The sequence below is a fragment of the Scatophagus argus genome, chromosome 22 (genome assembly GCF_020382885.2).
Source record: "Scatophagus argus isolate fScaArg1 chromosome 22, fScaArg1.pri, whole genome shotgun sequence".
Taxonomy (NCBI): domain Eukaryota; kingdom Metazoa; phylum Chordata; class Actinopteri; family Scatophagidae; genus Scatophagus; species Scatophagus argus.
In genome coordinates this window covers 11249086-11261609 of record NC_058514.1, presented here as the reverse complement: position 1 = coordinate 11261609, position 12524 = coordinate 11249086, and the positions used below count along the sequence as shown (strand labels likewise).

General features: G+C 41.0%; 2 long non-coding RNA genes across 2 annotated transcripts in view; both read left to right on the top strand.

Moving 5' to 3' along the window:
• Positions 1–1630, top strand: part of LOC124054081 — a 30383-nt gene extending 28753 nt beyond the window's left edge. The window contains exon 4 of the long non-coding RNA XR_006842310.1: positions 207–1630. This is a non-coding gene — a long non-coding RNA (uncharacterized LOC124054081). The remainder of the gene's footprint in view (positions 1–206) is intronic.
• Positions 1631–8385: 6755 nt separating this feature from the next.
• LOC124054080 lies at positions 8386–12092 on the top strand. Its single transcript, XR_006842309.1, has 3 exons — positions 8386–9688; positions 10400–10481; positions 10956–12092. It is a non-coding gene; the product is annotated as an uncharacterized LOC124054080 (long non-coding RNA).
• The last annotated feature ends 432 nt before the right edge of the window (positions 12093–12524 follow it).

The window sequence follows — 12524 nt, the reverse complement described above, 5'->3', positions numbered from 1 at the left end:
TTGTACTGAAAATATTATCCCCGACTGCTCCAAGAGCACGACTGCCTCAGTGTATTAAACTCCAGACTTAGCAGGGCCCATGTGACAGAGGAGGGCAGGTGGATTTTAAACCTCTCTATAACCCTGTCAATGAGCAACTTCACTTCACTCTCTCTCTCCCTCTCTGTGTGTGTGTGTGTGTGTGTGTGTATGTGTGTGCGCACTAGTTCCCATGTGCCAAGCGTGTGAGTGCATGACTCACCTCCAGTGATGGTCTGGGATCGCGGAAAAAGAAAGATGGGGTTGGAGGTTAATCTGAGGTTGGTACAGTTCATCAGATTCCTGAAGTGATGTGGCAGCAGCAGGAACAGGCAGGTGGAGCCTGGAGAGCCGAACAGAGAGCTGCAGCATCAACAACAAAGAATAAGGGTAACTATCCAGACTTTTTGGAAAAGCTAAACAAAAAAAAATGAGACATTTCTGACAGCTGGAGGCATCATTAATGTTCTACCAGCTACTTTGTTTCCATTTAAAAAGCAAAAAACGGAAGGCTGTTAGCTGTGTTTTGTCTGCTACCTCAGCCTTTTGCAAATAAGTTCATGACAGGAAGGCAATATTAATGACTGGATAGATATACACATCAGTAATGACAATGTCCCCAGTATGTGGACTACAATATACATACTTTATACTATAAATATATTGTAATATTGTTTGTGTTTATTTTAGCAATTTCAACCCTGAGAGATCCAGCAAGAAAAAAAAGTGTTTTCAGTTTAGGACTAACAGACAGAAATTGAACAAAGGAGAAAAAGACAAAGACTAAAGTATAAAGCTGAACTCATTTTGAGCCACAGCAACAACAGTTAGTCCACCACTTTAACCTGACAGTGACTTATCTACTGACACTAATTGGCAATGTGCTGACTTTTTCCTATAGCAACACCTTGATGTGGAAATCCTTGTCTTTGAGTGAAATGTTCCAAAATGTCACTTGTCCAGTACATTGTTTTATGACCAAGTATCTGCTGAACCGATGACATTCCCAAAAGCTAAGATAGTGAACACGGTAAGCTTCTCATCTTAGCATGTTAGCATTATCAGTGTTAGCATGCTAGTATGTCAAGAATAGCATTTAGCCTTACAGAGCTGCTAGCACGACTGTAGACCTTTGTTTGCTAAATAATCACTTAAAGACAAGAGGAGAAGTCAATTATTAGGGCTCCATTAGAATATAAGCAGTACAGCGTGAGCAGAAAAACCTCCTGGAGAATTAACCTGTTGGTAAAAACGTGACTCAAACACTGTCAGCTTTGTGTGGCATTTTGTCATAAGGGCATGTGGTGTTGACAGTGACGGCAGAAAATGCAAAAAGCCATTCAGATTAAGAATGCTAAGCCCCTGGAGGCACAGCCTCTTCTGCATCCATATGAAAAGACCCAGAGTGAGACTTGGCATACGCTCTGTTGGATTATGAGGGGAAATGTCTTCTATCCAAAAAATGATTACAGCACCTCTTAGCCAATGTGCATGCAAAGAGAAAACTAAATGAATGAATAATCATGGCATGGAGAAACCAGAAGGAAGGTGAGGTAGAAGGAGGAGATTGAAGAGCTCGCAAAATAGGTATTTAAAGTCTAACATTCATGAATAGTGCTGCATTCATGAACTGTTGAACTGTTTGGGTAGATATGATTGTGTTTCACAATAATGCACAGAGTGATCACAGCATTTCCTTTTCATAGTCCTTTAAAAAAGTCTTTGAAGAATCTTTAAAGAAGGAGGCTCAATGAGTAAGTTTTACAGGAACACTTGTGGGGAAAGAAAAAGATCTTTTAATCACAAAGAAGGCTCTGAGAACACGTTGAAGCCTATTTGACATGAAATCAATGAAGCGGTAAGATAATTCAGAAAATGTTTGTGAAATGAAATAGACGAACAAGGCTTGTATGGAGTTAAGATTTTTCTTCATTTTAATGTTGTGTTTACTTTTGGGCGGAATTGGAGAAGTAAGGCGTTCCAGATACAATGCAATTCAGTTCCCACAGGGAGCTCAATTTTATTGATTTCATTCTGAGTAAAATGAATAGCTCCTCACAAACACAATGCTGTTCACATTATGTTGCGTACATAGGACTGGACTGGGAAAAGTACTGGCCTTGGGGGTCTAACTACTTACTAACTAACTTTTACATTCCCATGGATGACAATGAACTTTAACACCAGCTGTAAATATTTAGCTACCAAATCACTAAAAGCCACTGATGTCAGTAATTAATGACACACCTTTTTTTGTCATGTTGGTCATGTTGATTGGGGACACCTCACTGGCAAACAATTACAAAATGTTACATTTTGAATTATCACCATTAAGGTGTTTATTTGTTAGACTTTCCTAGAAAGAGCCTAGACAGGCTGAATGTGCACGCTGACATCTGAGCATAACGTCTTAAGGTCCAATTGGGGATCATGAGGGCGGCGCCAGGGAGCAACACATTAATGTGTGCAGTAACAAACCAGGAAGTTTCTTTGGTAGACTAGTTTCATTCAAATACATTTAAAATGAGGCTGAACAAGGAAATACGGCAACAGCAGTGACCATTTAGGCTGTAAAAATGAGTGCATTTGCTGCAATACCAGAACCCATACATATTCAATAATCTTTCAACCACCTAACTTGCAAAGTGCACCTCACATGGCAGGAAGTGCGCTTCCAGGCTGCTGCACCTGCCTGGTAAGTGATAAGCATGAAGCCAGACTCAGAATATGTGACAAATCAGATTTAGTGTTCTGAAAAGCTGGATGTGTGAGTTTATGTCATCAAGTACAGAAAACGTATAGAACCTATGTAGTTGTATAAAATAATGTAACCAGAGAGAGCAGCATAGGGCATTTTCCTTGACAAAAAAAGTTATGAAAAAACAATTACTAACATGAAAGACAAAGCTGAAGAAAGTTTGTAGCAAAAGGTGATCAATACAGTGGCATTGATTTAAGCCACTGCTGTTTGTGTATGTTGGTTGCTTACTCAAAACATCAGTAAAAGTATAAATGAGTAATTGAGTTAGTTCAAGTGCTTTAGGTCTGTTTCACATAGTAACTGAAAAAAAAAAGCTTTTCTGAGCAGTCCAACTTTACCAGCTGGGGGTCGCATGTTGAAAAGAGTGTCAGTGCTAGAGCCCCACTCTGCAGGGCGAGAAAACACCAGAACATCTTACACTCTCAACATCAAAATGCAACAAATGAAAGGCATGAAATTCTCTCTGAGAGAAACGCCAATGCTGACGGACCACACCATCAGGTGAGAGGCTGCAGCCGAGCTGCCGACCACATCTCCGTTCTGATCCAACTCCATCTAGAATCTTATTTTTCTTTATTTTAATACTCTTCCATCCTCTATACGCACTTCTTCTACACAAACAATCCCTCCTCTCTTGTCGCATTCGTTCCACCCTACACAAATCCCTCCTGTTTTTTCCCCGTTTTATATCAATCTCACGCTTTCTATCCTCTCCCTCCTCTCGTTCGGTTTCTCTCTCTCCCCTGCTTGCTCTGGTGTTTTGCCACAGCTCTTAGGTTTTCCCCTGTAGGGCTGTGTGTCTGCTGTAATGAATTGTACTTAATTGCCAATTGGGACCTGCAGCCTTAAATATAACTCTCAGGACACTTAACCCGGGTCACTATGAATGATAAAAACATCTTAATAAATGAGCTTGGGCTTGGAGCAGAGAAGAAAACCATTTCTCTCTTCAGGTCCCCACTACAGCACAGGTAGGCAAGATATACAGTAAATGATCACGGTAATAACTAGTATATGAATCAGAACATCCTCTTACATTATTTGAGGGCAGGACAAGACTAAAAGCTGTCCCGTTGGAGGTTTATTATACACCTGAAAAATAGAATTAAGTGAAAAAATATATGAAATTGTACTTTTTTTGGCTCCTTTCTTTTTGCATGCTCTCTTGCCAATTTGAGGTCAATTAACTATGCACTAAACCCTTCTTCCAGACAAAGGTTGTTCAGTCCTAGCTAAGCAAACCAGGAACAGACTATATTTACATTAATTACGCTCTTTCTAGTATACAGGTTATTTCTTATTTCAACATTTCACATCTGCTTAATTATGGGCCATATCTTCGGGTGTACTCACAAACTAACTTATGCACACGCACACACACCTCTCTGGTCTCTGCACACACACCGTCTTGCTCTGCTCACATCAGTTTGTTCTCATCCTCAAAGCCTTCTGACGAGTAAAAGTGAAACAATTGGGTTGAAAATTAGATTGGTTTAATTAATTACTGAAATCATTTCAAACACTATCTGCTTTCAGCTTCTTAAATGTAACAATTTGCTGCTTTTCTGTCTCATTTATGATAGTAAATTAACAGCATGGTATTGTTTTTTCCATTTTACAAACTAAATCATTAATGATGAAAATAAAAGGCAGAAGTAGATTGTTAGCTTTAGCCCAACCCCCAAAATAATGTTTTCATATCATGCTTTATGGTAATACTAGGGATAACAAATTCTCTATCTATTTTTAGCCTTCAGATTTGTGTTGAAAGGTTCTCATTGATTTTCATGAAATGAAAACGTTGAAATGTTTGCTTGAAACCATCTCACAGAAATAGCACTAATTAGCTTGCTGGAAAATTTCCCAAGGTTATTGCAAAAGCTGAGGTCATGAATAAAAGACTACCAGTATCTAAAATCAAGTTACTGTTTCCAAAACCTACCGGGTAAACCGTGTTAGTGCCGCACTACATTACAACACCTGACGACCATAGCAAGATTACCTACAGCGAGCAGGGTTTAGCATGGCAATTACGGACATTCAGAGATTCAAATCCCAGTTTAAGTTGCTGTTTGTCACTACTTTAACACGAAGGCCATGCTACACTATGTGTAGTATAACCCTCGCCCTTACAGCTGTGAGGATGTCGGCTCTGTGTCTGTGGCCAGTACATCTACTCTACTGGTTATGACACTCATTCATAATAGAAAGCACACAAGGCCCAGAGGAACTGAGGGGCACAGAAAAGAAGCACAGGGAGGAGTTAGGGTATCTGGCCAGTAGGACAACCTCCCACTCCACTTCCAACACACCGCTCTTTCCCTCCCACCCGCTCTCCCTCCATCTCAAGCTGACACATGCTGCAAATGCAAAGCCAGATCAAAGTTAGTGTAGCCCTTATGAATAAAAGAGCACAACCCATCTGTGTAGCTCCAGAGAGAGACAGAGAGAGGGGTACTACAGTACATGTGAAAGAAAAAGCTGAGCAAACTGCACATCGGGTGGTGGTATAGGCATAGTATCCCTAGCAGGACCGAACACGCAGGCCCTGGCATGTCTCTTGACAACCAGCAGCAGAATCAATTGCTTGTGAAAATTCATGAAAAAGACTTAGCAGATTTAATGAAGAGATAATGATGATGACATTTTTTAAAAAAAAAGTCAGGAAGAGAGAGAAATTCAGTGCATGAGCTGTACAGATTGAGCAGTGAAGTTTTAAGGTTCATATGGAGGCTACATCAGCCTTACCCTGTGTGCTCAACTCTTCTATCAAGCAATTCTTCTCCTAAGCTACGTTTATTGCTGTGTGAGCTTTAGGAAATGGTTGCATTCCCTAGAGTGTAGTGCAAGCTCTTTGCTTTATCCCACGTAATGACAGGTCACCATATGGGTGGATGTCCAAATATTAGATGTTAGATTCAGTGCAGTTGCAAGCTAGAGGGACAGAGGGGTTTTTTTTTTCTCTCTGTACTTATTTCATCCAAGGCCTTCAAAACTTGCCTCCTGGTAGGAACGTCGGCTTTATGGACAAACAACCCCAATTCATACATCTTTCACCATGAAGAAAGACAAGGCAACTAATGCTTTGTTCAATTCTCGTTTCCAAAGCGCTATACCAAAAGCTCTGAGGAGAATGGTTTATGACAGTAAAAAAAAACACAAATCACGCCCCAGGCAAATTTCCTAAAAAGCAATTCAGCATAGCTCAACCGGTCTCTGCCTGATTCAGTTTTGGCAGGGAATTCTCATGGCTGGCACAAACATGCCTCAGCATCAAAGATGTATTAATATTGTACACCAAATGCCGAGGATACAGCAAGAACTGGACCTGGGAAAGTTGTGTGAAGGAAAAACCAGTGAGGATAATTAAAGTATCATCAATAGCAAACATAGTTACATAAAACTAAAGTTAAAAGATAAAGCTGGTAATATTTCACATTTTTCTTGCTGTCTATAAATCCCAAAACAAGACCCAAACAAGCAATAAATCGGCTGTCTGTGCAGCCAAAGTCTGATATTCCTTTCTGCTATAGAGTTCCATTGCTGTCCAAAAAGAACATTAAAAACACATCAGTGAACAGCTTTAAGTCGATAATAAATACACAATCCAACTGCTGCACCTGCTTGAGCACCAAATGTGTATTAATTTGCTGGTGAAAACAGTCCTCCAAAAATGCAGTTTACTCCTGTTTGAGACATGTTTCTGAAACTGTGATCTGCTGTTTCAGAAAATTATTGAGAAAATGAAACTATATAGTTACCTTTCTAAGTCCTTTCAGTACAGTACCCTTAGAAACTGTACCTAACCCATAATAAATGCACCTTAACCTTGGATCGGTTTTGTGTTTCTCCCGCAGACTGTACTATTAAACGTAGGTGTGGTTGCTACAGGGACAACCCCTTTCGCTTTTCCTGCAGTTAGGAAACAACACATAAAAACTTCTCTTCATCTTGTGAAGCTGCAGCATTTATTAACTATCACGTTGCCCTAAGCCTACATTAAGGCCAGAGCAACAACATACAAACCGCTAACATTTTTCCTCTGCTTCTGTCATATTCAGGGTCACTTTTCTGCTGAATGGTTGGCTCTCTTACTCTCTTACAACTGCAGATTGATGTTTCATGCTTGCATGTTTTGTTTTGGTTTTTTCTTTTATGTGGTTATTTATTACAATGAAGGGACATGTTCCATTTTTGAAAAGACTGCAGGCAGCAAGACTATAGACTGCTGAAAAACAGGAGAGTTGAGGAATCCTATCCTCAAGGATGACGAGATGAGAACTGTTGTTCTGATTAACCAATCAGTGGTCTGTTGTGTTTTAACTCCATCTTTTAATATTGGATCAACCTACTTGGTACCTCAACAGGTGGAATGGAGTGGTTCTGTTGGTGCCATCCAAAACATTTGAGAATGAAAATGCAAAAATAACCATTCTAATGACTGAGCTGAGTCTGCTTGGTTATGAAAGGTTATGAAAGTCAGACAGTTTTGACAGACGAAGACATTTATGGTTCTGATGGAATTTGTGGTAAGATAAACAAAACTATCTTTTTTGGTGATATCATAAAACTAACTAAAATTAATATTAAAAACTTTCTATTCAAATATGTCACTGATTTTATTCAGCTACATCTTTACGACAACCCACAAAGAGAAAGTGTGACTCAAACACATAAAGTGGTGAAGTGGCTCATTGTAGCTCAGACAGTTTCATTTTGTGCACTGACATAAAGGAGCAGCAAAATGCTTCAAATATTCTCACATCCAAAGCAAGCTTGAATGCAGTGGCTTCAATGTCTGTTCAGAGCTCTGCTATCACACCTAACATCACTATGGGCATGTTAACATATTAAAGTGCCAGCCGTGGGTTGGGTTATTTCATAAAGCAGAACTCACAGTGAGCCAGACAGATGGTTTAGTTCATTATTAGCTGTCTACATTATTAGCTGTCATATTCCAAGATATACTAATTATGTTTTGTTTTATAGATTAGTATCAGCAAGATGCAGCACATTTTTTTCCTTATCTCTTTAATCCTGCCTTGCATGAAACATGGAACACAAACACCTGTAACCAAACCTTTTGCAAACACAAAACATCTCTCAATCTTGGCTAATCAATTTGCATAGAATTATTCATTTCTAAATCGATCAGTGACACAAAAAAGCCATTCACAGAACAACAATGATTCTACAGATTTGGCTAAACCACCCTGAAGTGTTCAAGGTATGTGAATCCCACCGTCTGATGTGACATTCAGCATCATATCCTCTTGGTACTCGACAAAGTTCAGAATCACAGAGTCTACTTACATCTGTACAAACAAAACCATTTGTTCTTGTTTCAGTGTTCTACCAAATGGTGCTTCCCCAGATAAACATCATTACCACAGCTTTATTCTCTTAGTCTTACCCCGAGGAAACAAGCTGAGGCAAGGAAATACTCTCTGATGTGATATGCCCAGCACAGATGCGTTTACAGTGTGTTATTAATCACAGAAAGATCATTTGCTCCTCCGAGCCGCCCAGGAGCTTAATTTCATTTGTTCCCATCGATTTAACGGCCATTTCAGAAACAGGGGGTGGTGTGTGTGTGTGTGTGTGTGTGTGTGTTGGGGGGGGGGATCTCAATACAAGCTATTGATCAGGAACTAAATGACCTTGTGTACACAGTGACTGTGGAAACCAACCAAGAGATGCGGAAGAAGTTACATCATTCAAAGGTCTTGGTGGGTTTAACATGGCAACATTGAGCGTAATTAATCTCTGCTCATATTCCACTCCTACTTGGCACAGGAAGTCAATTACGAACACCTTGCGACCTCTGGCCCTTCCTTTTGCACATGAACTACTACTCTCAGGTACCACGGCGTATCACAGCTAACTAGAGCCTAGGGGGGCCCACGTTCTCTTGGTGCGCAAACAAACATTGTTTACACGAATTACATGCTATAGGAGATGATTAACTACCCAGCTGAACCCAGGCTCTGCTTTGGCAGCGGTCCCACAACACAATTTATGAGGTTTTGTGCATTTGTGTGTGCGTGGATCGGGGAGGAGGTATGGGGGTTAATAGAATAATGAGACTGCAAAGCTGTGAAGCCATCAAGCAGGAATTAGCAGCAGTAAATGAACTGTTCTTTTGTTTGAGGCCGTTTGATTACTTGGGTGGCAGCAGAGGGTGTGATTTCATTCACAATTCTAATCCTAATCTTGTTATAGTATACCCCCCCTCAACACACACACAGACACATCCACTCACAGGTAAGTGTGTGTACTTGTGCCTGTGTGTGTGTTAAGTAGGTGAATGATGGATATATCTCGTTGGCTGGCTTACCTTATCAGCAGAAGGGCCAGTATGGGTTTCATCAGGAGGTTGATGAAGCTGGAGATACAGGTAAGCCAGGCAGCTTTTGAGGTAGGGAACACACACACAAAACAAGATTGGCTTGTCTTCACTGCAAAATAAATGGTGTTGTTGAAGCTGAGATAGTCAACCAAGAAAAGGGGAGACTGCTTTTAAGGTGCAGCCCACTTGATAAGGGCTCCGCTGTGATTAAAAAAGGTAAAAGGAATAAAGGGAAACAGAGCTTAATGCAGTCGTCACTGATTGAAAAACGTCAAGAACTTTCTTAAGTGGTATGCTTAGTAATTGCGGTAGCATGGTCTACAAGATATGGCTTTAGACAGATTTAGCTCTGAAGTGATTGGCTGATTAATCTATTTCATGAACTGCAAAAATTAATCAACTTGTATAGTAATGTATATATGTATATAATCAGTGTATATGCATTGTATTTATTTTCAACCGTTCCTTCTCAAGTTTGACATTGTTCTCGATCAGGTTGGGATCTGGCGGTTCTGCAAGTTGCTGCTGCAGTACTTGAGACATCTTCTGGGCTGTTTTATGTATGTATTAATATACAATATTACAATGTAATTTAATGCCTTAGTAATTCCCCTCTGCAGTTTCTCTTTATTTACTGACTCATCATCTATCATGTGTGCTTAAAACACAGCATAGTGCTTTAGAACTACCTGTTGGGTGGTCAGACAGGTTCAGAAAGCTCCTGCCACACATCTTTTCAATGCTGAAATTGGGGTTGCGTCCAACAGCTTCTGTAACTTTCCAAAACCAACAATGCAACACACTTAACACCATAATTGGCCAGCTGTCTGGAGGGCCTGAACTCCTCTCTCAAGTTTTTTCATTCTTTAAGCAACTATTTCTGTCACTATCTGTCACACACTGCAATGGCATGCGACACTATGAATGCTTTCCAGGAGAGATTTGTCTTTTCAGGCAACCTTCCATTGTGAAACCCTTTCTTAGACAGCACAATTCTGATGGTAGATCAGGGAGATGCAGAGTGTGGTAGTTTGAAGCAACTACAAAGACTTACCTTCGAATATGGTCAACATGTCACACAAACCAGTTCTTTTCAAACAAGGTAAACCACTTAGTACAGCTCCCAGCACTTCAACACATTACAGTGTGCTAAAAAAAAAACACCAACCACTCATGTAATATCTGAAATCATCCAAAGGCATCCAAAAGTGTCTTCTCTTGTGCAGATGTTTGTATATAAAGCCTATAACCTCTCCTTGTTGCTTTTTCAGACAAAAGGTGCCATTTGAGAACATCTAGAGCTGCCAAGGCCAAATGCTGAAAGCTGAAATCCAAAGTGTAGACAGCAAAAAGGTAAGGTGACAGCACTACTCCACAGGGTGCCCTGTGCTTCTCTGAAGCATGTCCTAAAACACAGCCTTTGATGCAGACAAATGGTGGCTTATCAAAGAGAGATCTAGGAAACCAGGCAGGTGTTGACCACCTGCTCTGTTTTTGTGCCAACCACTCCAGAACTGCCACTACAAGGAATGAAGAAAGAGCACCGGAGGATAGAAAGGACAGAATAAAAAGAATTAAAGAGTGTGAAGCAGGAGAGGTGTCAAAGAGCAACGAGTAAGAAGATAACACAAATGAGAAAGAAACAGACTAGAAAATTAGGCTGAAAGAATCAAGAGAAAGAAATATGCATGAAGGGAGAAATTCACACAAAACTCGAGCCCAGAGGTTGGAATAAGAGGAAGAGCATGAGTGAGTGTATGAATGAGTGAAAGTAAGACAAAGACTGTCGCACTTCAGCTGACATGACGTCTCCTCATCTTGTCACAGGGATACGGAGGCCTGGCCAGGGGAATTGGGAGGAGTGGAAAATGCTGGATCCCAGGCCCACAGTGCCCATCACTGTCACTCATGTCTGGCAGTACAACGTATCCTGGTGACATGTAGAGATCCCCTGAGTCTGAAATGGGACAAGAGACCCCTCCAACCCACCCACACACCTCCCTCCCACACAGCTTCCAGTTCCCCTCATCTGTTCTGCCCAGTCCTGCTGTTTTCATCATCATCCCAACTTCCTTTCTACTATCTCTTTTCAGAAGGACCAGTCACCCATTTACAAAAGCAACATTGTCAGACAGAAATGAACTAATCACTGCCATCAGCGGATTTGCTTACAGAAATTAATGCTGTTTTTTCCAGTGGACTACATGCCAAGTTGCATCACTAACCAATTGAAAACGTTTGAAGTAAGAGTCCAAAATGAAGAAAGCTAGCAAATAAGTTGCAAGTGCCTATCTGTTTTAACTTACTGTCCCGTTTGCAACCAACAGTGGAAGTAGTCACTACATCACTGCGCTTTTAGCACCACACACTCTGCAAAGACACCCACGTGTCACTTTCTCAACTGATCAACCACTAGAGGGATTTTACTTTTTCTTCTTCACCTAAATACCTCCCTTTGGAGCTCTTACTTCCAATCTCACCAGCTTGTCCTGCAGTGCTCTCATCTCACGCATGTACCTGTGAACAAGTGTGCCTGTACACATGCGGTGGCACACCTCGGTTAGAGCAGCAGTGATGTTCATTCTGGTTGATCAGTTTCTCTGGCCTTATTAGAGAACCACTAGATTGAAGGACCCAGACCTGACCCTTAAGAGCGGGGAAAAAAAGGAGGGAAGACAGCTGGGGTGTCCAGCCAGAGTAAGACCAGAGTGAACAGCCACATTATCACATTTCCTGCCGCTATTTTCCAATTAGCTCACTATCGATCAGCTTGCAAGCCTCTTGACGCACTGTGCCGACTGGGCTTGAAGCCACTTTCTGTCCAAGCTCTGTCGAGATTTCACCACACAGTGGAGGTGGACAAGCATGTTTGCCTGGGAAGCCATCCAGGTATGCTGGGACAGCGACGAGTTGAATCCAGCTGTCATGGGCGCTTCATCCATTACTACTTGTCTTCATAGTGAAAGGTGGGTCAAAAAAAAAAGTATTTTTGAGGAAAAAATCTTCAGTCTTAAATGTATTTTTTTTTTTTTAAATGATGACCCAGACTCTGCTTCTACTGACGAAAAAAAAAAGAAAACACCACATGCAACACATTGGCTTTCTGTGTTTTGCCATTTCCACTGGTGAAAAAAAAAACAAAACACAAAGACGAATGTTCACAGAGTCAAACACAATTCCTCCATCATCTCTGAGCATGTTAGTGTGCGAGTGTGTGTGTGTGTGTGCATGTGATTGTGTCTGCACCCATGAGTAACAGAGCAAGAGAGCGAGGGAAGGTTAAAGCTCCAGTGATAAAAGAGTGGGATTGCACTGATGACCCCATCACACTAGGACAGGGCGTACAGGGAACGGACTGCCGCTCCTATCTCTGTGATTTCTCTTTGCTATGTAAAT